General features: G+C 61.5%; 1 protein-coding gene across 2 annotated transcripts in view; it reads right to left on the bottom strand.

Moving 5' to 3' along the window:
* BCOR (BCL6 corepressor) overlaps positions 1 to 12,736 on the bottom strand; it is a 73,408-nt gene extending 60,672 nt beyond the window's left edge. For both annotated transcript variants that reach the window (XM_080575485.1, XM_080575488.1), the window contains exon 1: positions 12,483 to 12,736. The gene's annotated coding sequence lies outside the window, so the exon portion shown is untranslated. The remainder of the gene's footprint in view (positions 1 to 12,482) is intronic.
* Between the last annotated feature and the right edge of the window lie 5,025 nt (positions 12,737 to 17,761).

Raw genomic sequence — 17,761 nt, 5'->3', positions numbered from 1 at the left:
GATCGAGGGCTGTGCGTGCCGGGGGGGCAGGAAGGAGGCTCCGGGAGGTGCCGGCGACCCGGTCGCGCTGCGGCAGCCCCCGGGGGGGGGCGGCTCTGCGGGAGGCATTCCCGGCTCTGGACTTTACCTGGCCTCATATTTTACGGAGCTGCGCGCCCCCGAGGTGGTCCCGGGTCCCTGGTCCCGCTGCGAGGCAGGGGAGGGCTTCGCAGCAGCCTCCAGCCCCTCTCCCCGCGTTTCATCGCCAGCCTGCTCCAAGTGTTAAGTTTTTTTTTTTCCCTCCCCCCCCCTTTTTTTTTTTTTTAAGCCTGCAAATTAAATTCAGCGCCGCTCTCTCCTATTTTAGTGCCTGTTACGTTAATCGCACTTAGCGCCGGGGCGCTGCTCGCCGGGGATGCACGAAGGCCTCGGAGGCGAGCCGCAGGCTCCCCCTCGGACCTTCCCCAGCCGGCAGCGAGTTGCGAGCGGCTGCCGAGCAGTTCGCAGGGCGGTGTGTGCTTCCTGGGCGGGCTGCTGCCGCCTGCCCGAGCTCATTCCCGGCCGCTGACTCCCCGCCGGGAGGTCAGGCTGGCAGCGGCGGCTCCGTGCGCGCCCGCCGATCTATTTGCGTAGCGATTTGCATTGCGGGAGGACAGGTATTTTTTCCTCCCCGCGGACGGTGGAAATGCAAAAATTAGCGCTGCTGTTTCTAGGCAGAGACGCCACGGTTACGGGAGCTCGCCGAACCTGTCTGCCGCGCTTGCTGGAGAGGAGCCGGCAAGCCGGACACCTTTATCGATGACTTGTGGAGCCGTTCTCCTGGGCGCCCGCTGCTTTTTATCACCATCTAACCCCTTCTTGCAGCCCCTGCCCTGCCCAGGGCCACCCGTGCGGCCGGCTGTGCCCCCGGGATTGCCCTGCCTCGCCGCCAAGGAGCGGGCACGTGTGGCCTCCTCCGGTGCCTCCTTTCTCCGGCGCGTACTTCATCTATTCGTTATCAGGGGACGGTGTGTGGAGTGACTGAGCCTAATAAGTTGTCCACTTGTTCATTTCAGGAGCATTGATTTCTGGTTCCAAGGCACTCTGTTCTAGCACTGGCTACAGCTGCGGGGCATTTCGCAGCTGGTCTTTCGCCTAGACAAATATCAGCGAGAATGCGAGCGTTATTAGCCACATAAATAAATCATTAACGCGCACGCAAATGTTATTTCAACCTAACTTCCAAGGAGAGGCCAGCCCGGCGGGGCAGGACGGAGCTGTGCATCGTGCAGGGACCCACCGGGGACCCCACGCAGCCCGGCCGGTGGTCGCGGGCAGGGGTCGGCACCCCCTGTGTGGGGCCAAGCAGCGAGGCCGATCTCTGCCCGCTCTCCCGCTCCGGATTGAACATTAACAGGGCCGGCGGGCCACAGGCCTCACCGCCCAGACCTTTGTCTGCTCTCTGAGGGCCACGGTGGGTGCTTTTCTCCCCGGGTATGACCATGACCACTCATCGCAGCACCGCCAGGCTGGCCGCAGCTGACTTGGCCAAGCGCCGAGCGTGCGGGCACAGCCTCCCGGAGCCGGTAGCGCCAGCAGGAGCGAGCACCCTGCGGTTCTTAAACACGGAGAAAACAGCAGGAATGACATTTGCTGGGGCTGGTGCGCCTCCCACCAGGGGCTGGTGGCTCCCGGGTGCCCGGGGCAGCGGCGGTGGGAGCGGGGACTGGGGAGCAGGGAGCAGGGAGTGGGGAGAGGCAGCCGCCGCCGCCCGGGCCGCGCTCGCCCTGCCCCGCGGAATCCCGCGGGTGCCAGTAAAGCCCTGCCTGGGAGCCCTGCCAAGGCGGCCTGGCTTTGATATTCCGCACCACGGCCGCTCCTCCGCTCGCTCCTAATCACGCAAAGGCGAGCTCGCTCCGGCGCTCTCCGCAATAAACACCGAGCGCATTTCTCCGGGCTCCCAAAGTAAATATTGTGTCGGGGAAGCGGGGCTGAGCTGGAAAGCAGAAAATCTCCCACTTTTTAGCACTTAGCAACCGCGGGGAGCGTTGTGCGCGCCCTCCCCGAGCCGGGCTCGGTGTGATTTACTTTCTGGTTGCGATGCAGATATTCGCCTGTCAGTTCAAGGGCAGGACAGAAACTGTGCAAGCGGAGTCTTGCGAACGGAAATCTCCCATTTACGAGGTTCTCCTCCAGCACCAAAAGCCACCCTCGAGCACCTTTGTTCTGCGTGCAGCTGCTTTTATCCCCCCGCCCCAGCCGCGTCTCCCTGCGACCCCTCTTCCCCCCCTCCCCGTCTCCCTTCCCAGCTGGATTCCCGGCCTCTTCCCCACTGACCCCGGGGGGAGGCGGCGGGGGCCGGGGGGAGGGGACGGGGAGAGGTCGATTATGAGTGACAAGGCGCATGATAAGAGCCGAAGCGACAGCAAAGCAAACAGGAGCGCTCCCTTTGCAGGGCCCTGCCGCGGCCGCGGGAGCCGTGCCTGCGCCGTGCCAGCCCGGCCGGCCTCCGCACGCCTCCTGCCTCCTCCGGGGCCAGATTAAACACGTGGCGAGCCCGCACGGTGCCGTGCTCCCGTTCGCCTTCCCCGGCGGCTCTGCACAACGCCGTACCGTCCACCGCTAACCTCCCCTCGCCTCCTCGGTTCCCCGCTGGCCATCCCGGGCCAAGCCGTGCGGGACGAGCCCCCGCTCCCCGGGGAGGCTGCGCCGCGCCCGGGGCTGCCCCAGGGCCGGGCTGCACCGGGCTGGCGGCTCCGGTAGGGCAGGGGCTTGGTTGCACCCCTGCTTGGGGCAGGGGCAGCCCCCCCGGCCCGGCCCTCCCCGTTCCCGAGAGCCGCCGGCGTTTTCAGCTCTAAAATGGCTGAAAACGGTGTCCCCGGGCATCCCCGCCCGGCACGGAGCGGGGCGAGCCCCAGCGCCCCCAGCACGGCGCTTATGGGAACAATGGGGCCGGCGCCGCCCGGTGTCACCGGGGGAAGTGCCCGGGGGCAGCCGGGGGGGCCGGAGGGGGCCGCGGATCTGCGAGGTGCCTCCCCGCCCGGGTGTGCGAGCCTGCCGTGCCCTTTAATCCCTTTATCCCCGCTCGCCTGCGGCGGGGCAAGCCGCGGGGCCGGGAGCCCCCGGCAGCCGCCCCGGGGAGGGGACGCGCCGCAGATGTCGCCGGGTCGGGGCGGGGACCCGCTCCCAACCGGCACCCCCCGGGGGACCCCCGGGGGTCCCCCCCTGCCGTGCCCCGGGCGAGGCAAGGGGCAGCCCCCGGTGCGGTGCCCGGGTCCGCCAGCCAAACGCTCGCCCGGCCGCGCTCCGAAATCCGGCAATTATGCAAATGTCCGGGATGCTGTCCCCTTTGATCTGAACTTCCTCAGGATGAGCCCTCCTCGCTCCGGAGCACGAAAATGCCTCTCGGACACGGAAAGTGAACTGCCGAGCTCCTTTCATCCCCTTTTGTTGCCCGCTCCGGGCTTCGCCTCCCGAGCCCGGCGTTCCCCAAACGCCTCGAAACGGGAAGCGAGGGGCTCCCGGGCACGGCGGGGGGTGACCCCAGGGACCCCTGCCCCAGGGGCCCCGACCCCAGGGACCCCGGCCCCAGGGACCCCGGCCCCAAGGACCCCGGCCCCCAAAGACCCCGGCCCCGGGGCAGGGATGCTGCGGGATCGGGAGCAGCCGGGGCTGCGGGTTGTCATGGCGCGGCCAGGCGCGTTCCCGAGGCTTGCGCAGCCGGCGGGGTCGTGCCCCGCTCGGGGTTCACCCCCCCGAGCCCCGGCGCTGGGTCCCGCGGAGACCCCAAAATAAACCCCGCGGGCCTCCGAGGAAGAGGAGGGAGGAGATGGGGGGGGGAAGGAAGGAAGGCCCCCCCCCCCCCCCCCCCCCCCGACGACAAGAGCTCAGTCCCCGAGGGACTTTAAACTCCATCTTTTGTTGCGCTCGTTACCACCTCTCGTTTCGTTTCTGGCAGCCGCGATTAACGAGGCACTGAGCGTACCACAGGGGCAGTACGTCCACGCAGCCGGGGATGGGGTTTTCGAGACTCCCGAGGGCCACGGCTGTTTATTTTTGTTTGTTTTGTTGCCGTTTGAGGCTGGTTGCTTTTTGTTGTTTGTTTGTTCCGTGGCGATTCCAACCCCCCCCCCCCCCCCTTCTAAGAGATATTGAGAAAGTTCGTGCTGTCTTGGAAACTGCTCCCCCGGCGTGAGGAGAATATTCTGACCATTTGCTGGAGGCCATTTTATGAAGCCTCAAGGAGGTTAATTTCAGGAATACGAGGTGTCTCCTTAGCACCTTTTCCCTTCCCCTGCCATTCATTCCAACAAGCTACGAGCTCTGTAGGCCAAACGCTCGTCTGGATGGACAATGGAGTCCCGTCTACACGAGGGGTCTAAACGGCTGTACTCATTCCCAGCTCGGCATACGCAGGAAGAGAAAGCCTGTAACATACCTATGACAAGAAGGGATGCATTTAAAGGAGGGTACAGAATAAAGGGAATATCCGTATCCTACGTAGGCTGCCTATTCTATTTTGCTGGAATTAAGATTGCGTCTGGCCAACCGTTGGTACAGACAACGTTACTGAAACTGTGCCACTGCAAAACAAAGCTGAGCAAATGGAAGAAGAATTAGTCAAACTGCTTAAAAAATGTTGTCATGTTTGTTAACAAGCTGCTTAACTCTGGTGCCTAACAAACACTTGGAAGAGAAGTTTTTTTAATGAAAAAAAAAAAAACGGCAATACCCGTGCTTGCTTACAATTAAATGATGACAGCTTATAATGCATTTCTTCAAGACCTCCAGTAATATCAGGGCTCAGGAGACTTGAAATACCTAATTCATAGATTTTTAAACCAAGAAAGGACTGTTATGATCAGCTGCTCTGACCTGCTACATATCATGGACCAGTGAATTTCAGCCAGACATTCTTGTATCAGACTCATAAATTCTGGCTGAGCTTTTAGCCTGGCATCCAATCTTCCTCTGAAGACTTTTAAGTAACAGAAGCCCCACCGCCTGCCTCAGTCCTTCCAGTGGTTGTGTCCCCTCACTGTTTTTAGAAAAATGCCCCTGATTCTGCTCAGAATTCATCGTGCTTCATTTTCCAAAATAGGATCTCATTATGCCTTTGTCTGCCACATTAAAGAGATCTCTACTATCAGAAATCTCCCCATAGAGACACTTAGGGCACTTAAAGACTGTGATCAAACCAAGTCATAGCCTCCTCTTGGATAAATTAATAGATGGGATTTCTTTCGTCTTATGCAATAAGACGTGATTCCCAGGCCTTGAATCACTTCTGTAGCTCTTTTCTGATCCCACATTAATTCACCAATGTGCTTTTGACATGCAAACACCACAACAGAACTGGATGCAGTATTCCCGTAAAGGTCTCACTCAAATCATAAGCGTTAATAGCATCATTAAGTTTACTTGTTTAAAATCCTGTGCAGATTACCTTTATAGATGGCCTTAGCAATACCAACTTTATTAAAAGCCCATTTAAAAAGTCGCCTGTCTTCATGCAGACTAGTGTTGTTCATCAAATTCACAACGCTGAGCATCGCTTGACCAAACTGCAGAGCTGGCTTAGTTTTTCTAGCTCGGGCTTTTTCGGTGCTTCATCAGCCCTAGCCTTCAGCAGAGCCTCATATTTTTTCTTTTGTCTGCAAGAAGCAACTGCTGCATATTCTTACAACGGCACCAACCCTGGCTATGCACTGTCAGAGAGGTGCGTGCACAGAGCTCTGCTGCACAATTCCCTCTTGTGCCTCTCGCCCTCCTGCAGTGCCAAAGCCCCACGTTAAGCTCCCACGAGGCTGGGGGTAGTTCAGTCCTTTCAAAGGCCGTGGTGGGTCTCAGTTTGGAGTTGCTCCTCCCCAAGTAGTTAGTTCACAGACAGTCTCCATTAGAGCTTCTTCAACCACAGCAGTCTGCTTTCACACCCGAGCCTATTCCCTTGCACGTGAGTGTCTACTCTGAGGGATGAACAGTGAGTAGGGTACAGCTCTCCTGCTAGATACCAGTGTAAGCATGTCCACTGATAAAGGAATAGGAGCTGTCCTTCCTCTGCCCATCCTGGTAATGCCCATCCGTTTTCCAATCTTTCTCAGCTCCTGAGATAGCCTAGCTGTGCAAATGCAGCCTGGAACGGCAGGATTGTGGAGGGACCAAGGTCCGTGTGTTACAGAAGCGTTAGCTGCACTGCCTCAGTGCCTTCCTGATCTCTGATCTTCCCCAGCTATGCCTGGGGCTTCACACAAAACTCTGCATGCAAACTTCTCTGCCACCTCACCGGGTGCTGCAAGCCCAGACTCTTCTGCACAAGAGGTGACCTGAGCTGTGGCCAAGCTGCCCTGTGTTATTTGTGTGAGAGGGGCTCCCAAAAGCCTCAGCCAGAGCTAGGACTTCATTGTCCCAGGACTCATATAAGGAGAGTAAAACAGTCTGTGCGCCAAGGATCTCTTCCCATATCATTTGTACCATCAAAAGCAGAAAATCATTTAGGACAGACACGATCTTGAAAATGGCTGGGCCTCAGCTTCATACATGATCCCTGTGCTTCCTTGCACAGGACTCATACCTGAGCAACACTCATTTACTTATTTTTCTACCAAGTGACGGTCTTTTTCTGAAGAGATTCCATAAGCCCAGTCAGAGATTGACACCCGTCATGATGTCGTGGTCACACACCAGACCAAAAATGCTTCTCCCACTGCTGGCAGACCTGTTGGTCCACGATGTCTTCCAGCTTGGTCAGTTCCCCAGGCTGTCCCCACTGCCATCTCTGCCCTAACGGAGGTGGCAGCACATGCTGGAGCCCAGGTGAGCAGAGTGGGTCCACCTTCGAGTAGGAAGGCAGCCATGACCTGCTTAGGAAAGGCGTTTCCACACGGGAGTCGTTCTCCCTGTGCACAGAACCGATTAAGGGACTCTTACCCCATTTATTCCGCTACCGCCTCCAGGGACATGGTGCTGATGCAGCGTAAAGCCCGCGCAGCTATGATTTTGCCCTGGGGTGAGCTATGGTGAAGTCCCTGTTACATCAGAGGGCCATGAAGCTGCTACTGCAACACCCAGAGAGGCCCAGTTTGCATAAACCACCACTGAGACGAGGGCAGCACAGGCTAAATTGAGCTGCTTTTGTGCGTGTGCCCTGACTCATGTTCTGTGCCATGCCGTTGCACCACACCTGCCCCTTTAAGCTTAAATTATCCACTATAAAATTATTTTTCCCATGACACACGGCACAGCCTCCACGTCCTACTAGTAGCAGCCCTCCCTTCGTTTATACTTCCCACGTGCCCTCGTTTTACTATGAGTCAGCCGCGCTGGCCCTCTCTTCCTATGACTTACACTTTCCTACCTCAGAGGACACGCGTGTCAGAAGATATATACGATGGCCCCGTTTATGGACATCTTCTCATGTCTAGATAGCCACCCGGTTCAGATCAAATCCCAGTTAGCCCCAAATGTGCAAAAGGGAATGCGGAGAAGTCACCTTTGCTGCAACAAAGCGCCCTTGGGTTGTACGTAATTCCGGTGAGCAGCGCGTTATCCTCACTCGGTGTACCAAAATGCGATTTATAATTTTAAAAAGCAATACTCAGCCACAGCACCAGACCCGCAGCTTTGAGGCAGCGTGTAGGGCACAGCAGGATTGCTTCTCTTCCCCCTAATTTACCTGCAAAGAGGGCACACAGCCCAGCGGCTCGCTACGACCTGCTCTTTCTTCCAGGCTGCCGCAGCCGGCCAGGTTTTGGGTCTAAGTGCCTGTTTTGGGGTCTGCTCTCCTCTAACTCCCCGAGGATTTTGTCATTAGCTTTCACGGAGAGCAGTACGGGGCTGGATGTGGAAAACCAATATTGACATTTCCTTGTTTAAATATCATACATCAGAGGGGGGTCACGGGAGCCAAGGCCACGAGAAAGGGTTCCCCCACAAGCTATTATTTCCTTTTAAAAAGCACCAGGGACCCAGCAGTCTCAACGGGGCCTCACACCCGCACGTCTGCTCCTCTCCGCAAGCTGGCTGGCTGATGCCGGTGCCACTTAGCAAATACAGATGTTCAGGTCCTTTTCTTTCACCGCGGGTCTCACTCATTGCCGCGCGGAGGCCTGGTACTAAATGACTGCCTCATTTAAGCCCTCTTTTCAAGGCTACGTGAGGTACACATCCCATAGCACGCTCACCTCGGTCTTTGCTTGCAAAAATACACGGCACTTCCCTATCCGATTCGAAGCAGACGGCATCCAAACTTATTTTTAAAATTAATTGAACCAACAGATCAACAGCGTCTGCAGAGCCCGCGTGGCCCTCGCCTGGGAAATTAGAACCGCGGGAGAGTAATTTCGCAGTTAAATCAATAGCGGTCTCGTTCCGCACGAGGCTGCCTTCCCTTCCCTCCCTGCAAAGCCGGCGGTCCTACGTGGGTCGAGAAGAAGACAGCCCGTCAGACGTCCTGCACCTGCACCCGCCCTGCCTGACAGGGTCTGGGGGCTGTGGGGTGTACCCCCTGTCAGCAGCGCTCGGGCACGTGGCAGGGAGCAGCTCGATGCCTGCATATCCCAGTTCCCTCGTCCTTTATCTCATCCGCACAGCACCTAGCGTGCCCTGCCTTCTCCCTCTGCTCCCCCCCAGCTCCCGTGTGCGAGCGCCTTGCTCGGAGAGCGGGAGGCTCTCAAGGTGTGACGCTGAGCCAGAAAAAAGGGTTTTCGGGGACCTCTTGGAAAAAAAGGATCAGAGGAAGCAACGGAAGACATGCTCTTTCCCCGCGAGGGAATGGCTGCAGGATTTCTCTTTTTTATCTAAACCCCTGAAAGGATTTGCCACTAAAAGAAAGATAATCCACATTATGTAGGAACAAAATTACATTCACATGAACACCCGCACACAAACACACACTGTTCTCCTCTGATGGCAGGACACGGGCTCCGGGAGCAGTGGCTTCAAGGAGCCTCAGCAAACAAGCCCTCGGATGGAGCTAGGACCTCACCTGCCTCCGTGTACCACCAGAGCGTCTCTCCTTGTCATCCCCGATAGCAGTTTTTGCAGTTTTGCTTCCCTTACTTGAGCAGGCAGGAACAAGCTGCCCTCTGTGCACACATGGCACACACAGCACAGTAAAACTGCTCTCTGGTAACTCAGTACTTGCGAACCCAGAGCGATAAAATACCGCGAAATTTGCCCCATGCCTCCAAGGTAGCATGCGTTGGTTCCCCCACTTCTGTCTGCATATCCTGAGCCTTACCCTAGCCCAAAATTTCTCCCCTCTGCCGCAGCTTGGCTACCTTGCAGGGTCCCCGCTGGCTGCTCGGAGCCATCAGGGTTCGCCCCTTCCGCTTTAGCAGCGCTCTCGGCTGTTTTGTTTCTGAGGCTTAGCAATCACCCCGTAAGAGCACTTCCAAGGAGATTTTAAAATGCCTTCGGGGCATCAAGGGACAGCAGCAGGAGGACTATCTGAACCACTTTGGTCTTAGACGTTTGGACTTAGATCCATCCAGGCATTAATTCAGTGAAAGCCAGACAGGATCAGGCTGAAACTGGCATTATGCACTGCTGGAAGCAAATCCAATTCACATAGTTTTAAGCACATGCAAACCATTTTCTATGGGGACCTGGAGTGCTTTACAAGAGTGCTCAAGGGACCAGGTGACTTTTAGCGTGCTGAATTTCAGCAGTGTAACCAAGGCTTAGTGCTGTGTCCATAGCCCTCCCCGAGGTAGGGATGACTGCAAAGGCCAAGCCACGAAGTTGGAACTGGTTTTATTTTATTTCCTTTTGCACTGCCACTGTCCTTTTTCTGCCTCTCGTTACGTATACTGCTTCAAGGGAAAAGCGCAGTATCATATCATCGTGACACAAGCCCGTGTTTTTTCTCTCTCCGAAGACGTTGCAGGTACCTGGCGAGAGAACAGCTCTGTGCAGAACCGACAGGGAGGCGCGGACACCCCGGGGCCATCCTTTGGCTACCGCTCTTCACCTTGCTCCAAGGTTTCTCTCCTAGCTCCAGCCAGGGAATGGGGAGGCCCAGGGCTAGAAAGAGCTGTGGTGTCTAACACCTGCGTGGCACCTCGCCTGTCACAGGTGCGCACCACCCCTGTGGGACACGGCAGCTCTACACAAACCCCATCAGGCCCCTGGTAAGTGTGTTCCCACACGGCTTGCCACAAACATTGCCCCAAGCAGGGAAGAACCTAACCTCAAGCCAACCCGAAACAGTTGCAGAGACACACACGTATTGACAAGCATGACCCTGACACCTTCACGCACAGACCCCTTTCTGAATGCCGCGTGCGTGCTCTTTTGCCCTCCTGCCCCCAGCAGCCCAAGGCTCAGCCCCATGCCATCAGCACCCCCGGTCCCCGCTCTCCAGCCGGGGCCTGTCCCCGTCTCCCACTCCCTGCGCAGCTCTGACACCAGCCGCGTCTGCGGCACCGGAGCAACCGCTCGAGGTGCAGCAAGGGCACATGAGTCACTTTCCTCCTCGCCGGCACTGTCTGCTCTGCTCTGCTCTGCTCTGCTCTGCTGGGGATGACACAGTGCTCGCACTCGCTGCTCCGAAGCGGCACTCCGAGACACGGGGCAGGTTGCGGATTCCTGCCTCCCTCTGGCTTTTGAGCTTCAGGAGCAGTGCTTTGTGCTCGGCGGGCCTCGCCGTCCGCTCAGCTGCACGGGCTGCCAGCTCGGTGCTCCCCCCTGGCTCCCCCCAGCCCCCTGATGCATTAAACCCTCTCGGGGGCTGGAGGAGCCGAGGCAGCAGCTCTGGGGCTGGCGATCGCCCCCGGGGGCTGGTAACAAGTGTGAAAGCAGCCAGCCTGCGAGGTGACACTGGCACGAGGTGACACTGGCACGAGGTGACACTGGCACGGCGCTCCCAGCCCCCGGGGCCACCCGGCGCGGCCCCCCCGCTGCTGCCACCCCGACCCCGGCCCCAGTGGTGGGGACATCCCGTGACGTCCCGCCTGGCTGAGGGCAGGGGGGCTACGGGAAGGAGGGGGGAGCGCGCTTGGGGCTGCATCAGAGCTATTTCTTTTGCTCGTCCCTTGGCCGTAAGTTCCCTCGTCCCTCTTTGTTTTATAGCTGCTCAAGTTTACTTGCAGAATTAAGACAGATTTGGGGGGGGAGGGGGAGGAAGGGGGTAGGAAGCCTTTGTTCTCCGGAGTGCGCTTGTCTTACTTTTGCATCATGTGGCCTGAGCAGCCCCCCCACCCCGCCCCGACCGTATTTACTCTATCTCGAGTGAGTCCTTTGAAGGAGAGGGCAGAGCCGTCGTTAACCCCCTGCGCGCCTTGCCGGGCCCTCAGCCTCCAGAGCCGGCCCTCGGTGGCGGCGGGGACGAGGGCCGGGGCCCCCGGGGTCGCCTCGGTGGCCGGGGTCGCCCCCCTCTTCCCTGCCCTCCCGTCCCACGCAGCCACGCGTGGACGCGGCCGGCCCACGGCAGCCGTGAGCGCGGGGATCCCCGCGGCGGGACGAGGCCGGGCTGCTGCCGGAGATGCCTCCAAACTCGAAACAGCTGCCGGGCTGCGCTTTGGCCTGCCTGCTAAAATCCGCCGATCTCCTTTTAATCTGTTTCATATTCGCAAATTAAGCACTTAGCCTAGGTAATAAATCACGAGGCAGTTTACGAGGCGAGCAGGAGACAAACAAGTGGAAAGGGAAAACAACCGCCTCGAAGTGCACGCAAAGATGCGACTGCGGAGGCGCGCTCGGAAGCCTTGCCCGAGGCCCCCCCGGGAGCCGGCAGCGCCCCGGAGGCAACCCGGGCTCCCTCCTTTGTCCGTCTGTCCGTCCGGTACCTGGCAGAGCTCGCAAATAACGAGGCAGGCCGACCGTAGCAGCCATGCCTGGCACACCCACGCCGGCCGGCGGGGAGGCGGGAGGGATGCTGGAGCACAGAAGTGCGGGGGTGCCTCCCGCAGGGGCTGCTCCCCGGGGGAAGGCAGCCGGGGCCGGGCAGAGGAGCCCCGGGGCTCCGGGGAACACGCGTGGGGCCGCTCCGCCCCGCTGCTGCCGGCCGCGGGGGGCACGGGGCGAGGAGCGCCCCGGCCCCTCTGGCGGAGGGGAGCACCCCCGGGCTGCCGAGGGAGCACGGGCCCGACCCCTGCGGCCGGGGAAGGGGCCGGCGCGGGGGGAGAGCCCCCCTAAAAGCCGTCCGGGAGCTGCCGGAGGGGCCGGAGCGGTGCCACCCGCGGCGACAGCCCGGGACTCCCCGGCACTTCCCCGGGGGCTCCTGGCCGGGGGTGGGGGGGAGCACGCGAAGGCTCCAGACAAAAGAGCCGGCGCTAAGACCCCTCCTGGCAAAGCCGCAGCCTGCCCCAAGCGCTCCGGCACGGACTTTTCTCCCCCCGCGGGGCTCCGCGCCGAGCCGTGCCGAGCCGGCTGCGGGGGGGGGGGGGGGGTTGCGCAGGGGATGGGGGCAGAGGGGCCAAGGGTGGGGGATCTGGGGGCGCGGGGGGGGGGTCGGCAGCAGCCCCGGGGAGAGGCGAGGGTGAGGGTGAATTAAGGGAAGTCCCGCGGAAGGGAGCGACACCGACCTGCGACCGTGTCCGCCCGGTGCGAGGTGACGAGCCGCCGGTGCGAAGGGGCGCTGTCAGAGCCTACCTCATCCCTCGCCGGAGCCGAGGCTCCGCTCCCCGCATCGCCCGCCAGCAACAATGGCAGCGATCAGCGGCTTTTTCACGCGCCTCGCTGCATGGAGGTGCCCCGCGCCCCGCTCAGCCGCCTCGCCGCCGCGTCCCTCTCGGCCCACAGCCCTCTCGCTTCGCCGCCGCTCCGCCGACGGCTCCGGCCAGCTCTCCCCCCCCCCCCCCACCCCCCCCCCGCCCGCCCTTCCCCAGTTTTCCATTTTCAGGGACTTTGGCTCGCCGCCAGAAAATGTCAGGAGGGGATGAAACTTGACACAGGGAGCTCAACCCGGAGCGGTTTCCTCCTCCTCCCCCCCCCCCCCCCTTCCCCAATCCCCCCCTATCCCCCCCCCCCGCCATCCCCCGCCCCCGTCCCCAGCCCCCGAGTTAACTTTGAGACACTTTGGCCGTATTTCAGCTTGAAAAGAAGGGGAAATTGCGGGTCACTGGTGCGTGGTCGGACCGGGCGCTTTTTAATTTTTCACTATTATTATTATTTTTGATTTAAAAATGTAGACGCCGAGGCCTGAGGGCGCGTCTGCAGCCCGTGCGCTGCAGTGAGCCCCGGCTCCGCACCTCGCCACCAGGCTGTGCCAGCCGGCAGGATGAGGCCCCGGGCTCGGGAAGGTGGCCAAGCGACACGTCGGAGGGGGGGGGGGTCGGGGTAAACCCGCTCCCTCCCCCGGCTCTCTTCGCTCCGACGGCCCCAGTCTGGTCCCGGGGGTCCGGGGCGGCTCCGGGGACCGGGCACCGGGGGGGGGCTGCGCGGCCCGGTGATAACGGGGTGATGGAGAAGGGGATGGGGACGGAGCCGGGGGGGAAGCTGCGAGGAGGAGCGCAGGCAGCGGAGCCCGTGCTAACTCCGGGGAGGATGCCTCAGCACTTTCTCTATTATGCATTTCCAGCACAAGGAAAGCTAATTCCTCCGCTGAGGGCCTCAATCAGGCATTTATTTGACACTCATGATGCATGAACGGCTAAACACTAGTCTAAGCGGAGGATCAGCCGCTAGTTTATAGCTCGCGAGTTTTTTGATGCAGGTGAATTATGTTGATCTCTGAATGCCTCGTATTCCTGGGGGGAGGAGAGAGGGCGGGGAGGGGGGGGATTGGGAAGAGAGAAAACGCGAACGGGGGAAGCGTGGGGGAGCTCAACTTCTCGGAGCTCCTCTCCCGCACGCCGGGAAACTCCCCGGCCGGGAGCTTTGGCCGGCACCCCTCCAGGCCCCCACGGCCCTCTGTTGCCCCCCAGCCCTCCCCTGCTGCCCTCGCCCCCCCGAGCTTTGCAGAGCCCCGCACGCATCCCTCCGGGGGCCACCGTGCGTGCCCCGTCCCCGCCGCGGCGGGGAAGCGCTCCCCGGGGGCCGGCGGCGGAACATGGAGCGGGGAGAGGCACGGAGACAACATGGAGGGGGGAGCAGGGGAGGAGGAGGAGGGGAGAAACCATATGGAGCGGCGGGGAGGGAGAGAAGGAGGGAGGCAACGCGGAGAGAGCCAGCCGGGAGCGCCGGGGGTGGGAGCCCCGGGGCCGGGCGGCAGCGGCCGGGGGCGCTGGGGAGGGAGGGGGCGGCCCCGGGGGGGTCCCGGGGGGCTGGGGGTGGTCGGGGGGGAGCGGGCAGCCGGGCCCCGCCGCCGCTCTCCCGAGGCGGTTTGTGCTTTCTCCTCATCTCCTCCGCTCTTTTCCGAGCACAGCCCTTAATTCCCCCCCGGGGAGAATTTTTTTTTTTAATTATTATTTTTTAATGTATTTTTTCTTCTTCTTCTTCCTCCTGGCCTCTTTCCAGCTGTTGTTCCAGGACCGAAAAAAAAAATAATAATAACAATTAAGTAGGAGTCATGTCTTGTGACTTGCACAATCTCTTCTAACGCCTGAGTTCAATTTTACACAACATTTAATACAAATATTAAAAATCAATATATCAAGGGGGTTGTTAATGAAATGTTACAGTGAGTGTGTGTCACCAGATAGGATTTCGGTGGGAAACGTGTCTGATTTAGCAAAAGCCGAATGCGGTCGTATCCTTAATCCTCCTGCTAAAAACAAAAGATAAAGGTGTTCATTAAATCATATCAAATCGAATTAAACTCTATCGGCGGGTCCTTCCAGCAGAACAGGAGTCTGAGAAGCAGGGGATGGAAAATGAATCTCAATGCATCTCTTGACAACGGAACAGGAATCGGAACGCATTAAAAATAAATCAGAGCGCTGCTGTAGGTCACAACACGGGGATTAGACTGCACGAGAATAATGGGACGGGAGGCTGAGAGGCAGGGACTACCCTGCAGGTACGTCCTGCCGCTGGGAGGGGGGAGCCGCAATTTTTAAGCCGTGGGTCACGCGAGGACTGTAGGACAGAGGCTTTGCCCTGTTCGGGCAGCTTCTCGGCCGGCCCTTCCCCGGCTGGCTCTCGGGACTGCAGCGTGCCCCAGCTCCTCGGCACGCCGCCAAGCCAGCGCTTTGCTGGCTGCCGCCTTCGCCCGCCTTCCCCCCCTGCTCCTTTGCACCTCTCCTTTTTCCTTTTTCCCCCCCCCGGCCTGTCCCCGCTCTCCCTGGCTCGGCGGCGATGCTCTCTCCTCTCCCCCGGCCCCTCGCGCTATTCAGCCGCTCCCCGTGACCCCTCGCAGGGCTTCTCCTTCGGCGACGCCTGCCAAAAAGCTGGCAGCTGCCAGGGCGGCGAGGAGCGGGAGCACGGCCGACAGCCGCCGCCGTCCCGCCCGCACCCGCCGTTGTCTCGGCGCCCAGCTGCGAGCCTGGCGCTCCGGGGAGGGGACGGAGGGGCTGCTCTGCTCCCTGCCGAGGTGTGGACGGGAGATAAGGGCGAGGAGAGGAGCGGGGCTCGCCTCTGGGGCCCACGGCATGCTGCCTGCCCTGTGCACTGTTGGACCGAGAAGCTACGGGCTGCGGAGCAGGGCACAGCCAGGGCCTGGAGCCACCCGGAGTGCTGGGAGCCCTGGGCACAGCCGAGCTGGGGTTTGCTCGTGGAGGTGGCCGGGTTGCAGCCCTGTCCTCTGTGGGGGTCCAGGCTGCAGCTCGTGGGTCCTTCGGGTGCATGGCTCGTCCCCGTGCCTCCTCCCCATGTGCCAAGGCCTTAGCCCAGGCCACTCTCCCCTGCTGCTCCCCTGCCCGAGTGCCCCGGGAGAGGGCTCTGACCGCGGGCTTGGCCCCGCCGTGGGGCCAAGGTTCCCGGCCTCGCCCCCAGCTCTCTCGTCCGGCATCCCAAGGCTGGCTGAAGCCTGCACTTGGACTTCGCTCTCGGCTCTCATGCTCTGGCCCACAGATCCCAGCCACTTCGTCCTCCTCTCCTGAGGGCACGCCAGGCCAGTCCCTCTCCCCACGGCCTCCCAGCCCAGCTTGGCAGGAGGCAGCCATCCCCACCGAGCCTGGCCATGGCGAGCCCTCCCTGCCGGGCTGCGGTGCTGCGCAGCCCCCTGCCCAGCTCGGGGGCCACCTCTCGCCCGCCGTGGGCCCGCAGGCAGGCAGGCAGTGGAAAGCTCTGCGAAACCCGCAGCCGGCGAGGGGAGCTGGGGGGTGGGATCCGCTGCAGGAGGCAGCGGGAGGCTGATACGCGGCACCCGGGAGAGTTCGGCACCGAGCCCGGAGCGTGCAGCGGGAGCGCGGCGCCCCCACCGTGCGGCGACCGGGGCCGTCCCCGCCGAGCCCTGCCCGGCCCCACCGAGCCCTGCCCGGCCCCGAGGCGGAGCGGGGGCCCGGGGCTCGCAGCGGGGTCCCCCCCCCGGGAACAGCTCCGTGCCGGCGCTCCTCCCCGAGGCCGCCCCGGCAGCGGTTAGGCGTGCAGCAGCGCCGGGGCGCGATAAACAACGGCGGCCAGCGGCCCTCCGCCCGCTGCCAGCACGGCGGCACGGCGCCCGGAGGCAGCTCCCCCATCTCCCCCGGCCCCCCCCGGTCCTCCCCTCGGTTCCCCTCCCGGCCCGGGGCCGCGGGGTCCCTGCGCGCTGCCCCCGGGGACCGCGGCGGCTCCGTGCGCGGCTCCGTGCGCGCCCCGCGGGCTCCTCTCGCCGGGAGCGCAACTCCTGCTCCGACCTGAACTCGCAGCCGCTCTGTTTGTTTATTTCCCGGCCGCGGTGGCCGGCTGCCAAGCACGCGGACCTTTCCTATTAAAAACCCATTTTTCTTGCCCTGCGCGGAGCGGCAGTTTGCTCGCTGCGCTCCGCTGTGCCGTTAAAAGAAAGCGCGGCCGGGTCCTCCCGGGGGCCGGGGGCGGGGGATGGAGCCGCGCCTGCCCCCCTCCCACCTCCCTCCCGGGGCTGCCGGGGGCTCCCGGGGCGCCTCCCGCCGCCGCGCCCCGGGCCGGGGTGACCGCCCTCGCTCCCGGCCGAGCCATTTCCTGCCCTCCGGAGCCGCGGCCGGCAGCGCGCTCCCCTTCGCCGGCGGCCGAGCGGTGGCCGGGGCACGGATGGCAGCGGGGCTGCGGGCTGGAAACCCCAAAAGGGGGCGGGGGGCAGCGGCCGGTCCCGTTAGCCGTGGGGTCACCGCAGCCCGGGGCTCCCCGGGCCGGGGCTGGTGCGGGTCCGCTGCGAGCCTCCTGCGGCACCCTGGGGTGCCTCTCTCTCCCCTCGTCCCCCGGGAAGAGCTAGGAGCCGTCCGAAGCGAGCCGCTCGTAGGGCAGATACAACAATACAGTATATTGAAATAAGTCTGCGGTTGGTGAGTTTCCAGCGATACTTAATGGCACTCGCAGTAAACAGTCACTCTCTGTGCTAGCGGGGAAAATCATCCAGACACAAGCACATTCCACCCTCTTTAGGGCTCCCTGGCTGTTATTATAGTTATTGCATTACTCTGGTGTAAGCCTTTTGTAACTAAGCTTCTATAAAGCCCCGCTTACAAGCACCCTGATTAGAATTTTCCTTGCCAGTAACCAAAGGCCACCCGCTTTCCAGTGCTATACAGAGGGAGCCGTCAACAGCCACCCCTCTGAATGTGCGCTTTGTTCCTGGCAACAAGGAAACGAGTGGGCTTCTATTGGGGAGAATGCAACCCTTCTTTTAAATATCACACAGCGAAAGCTGATGGGGCACCGGGCTCTGGGGGGAGAGAGACGCGCCGGGGTCACAGGAGCCCGCTGCCACTCAGCCGACAGCCGGGGGATCAGCGGGCTGATCCCGGCTCAGCGGCGGGAGGAAGGAGAGGAGGCCTGGAGAAAAGCAGGACGCCACGTAACGCATTGC

Source organism: Anser brachyrhynchus (genome assembly GCF_964034855.1).
Source record: "Anser brachyrhynchus genome assembly, chromosome: 1".
NCBI classification, from domain to species: domain Eukaryota; kingdom Metazoa; phylum Chordata; class Aves; order Anseriformes; family Anatidae; genus Anser; species Anser brachyrhynchus.
This window is presented reverse-complemented; position numbering and strand designations above follow the sequence as displayed.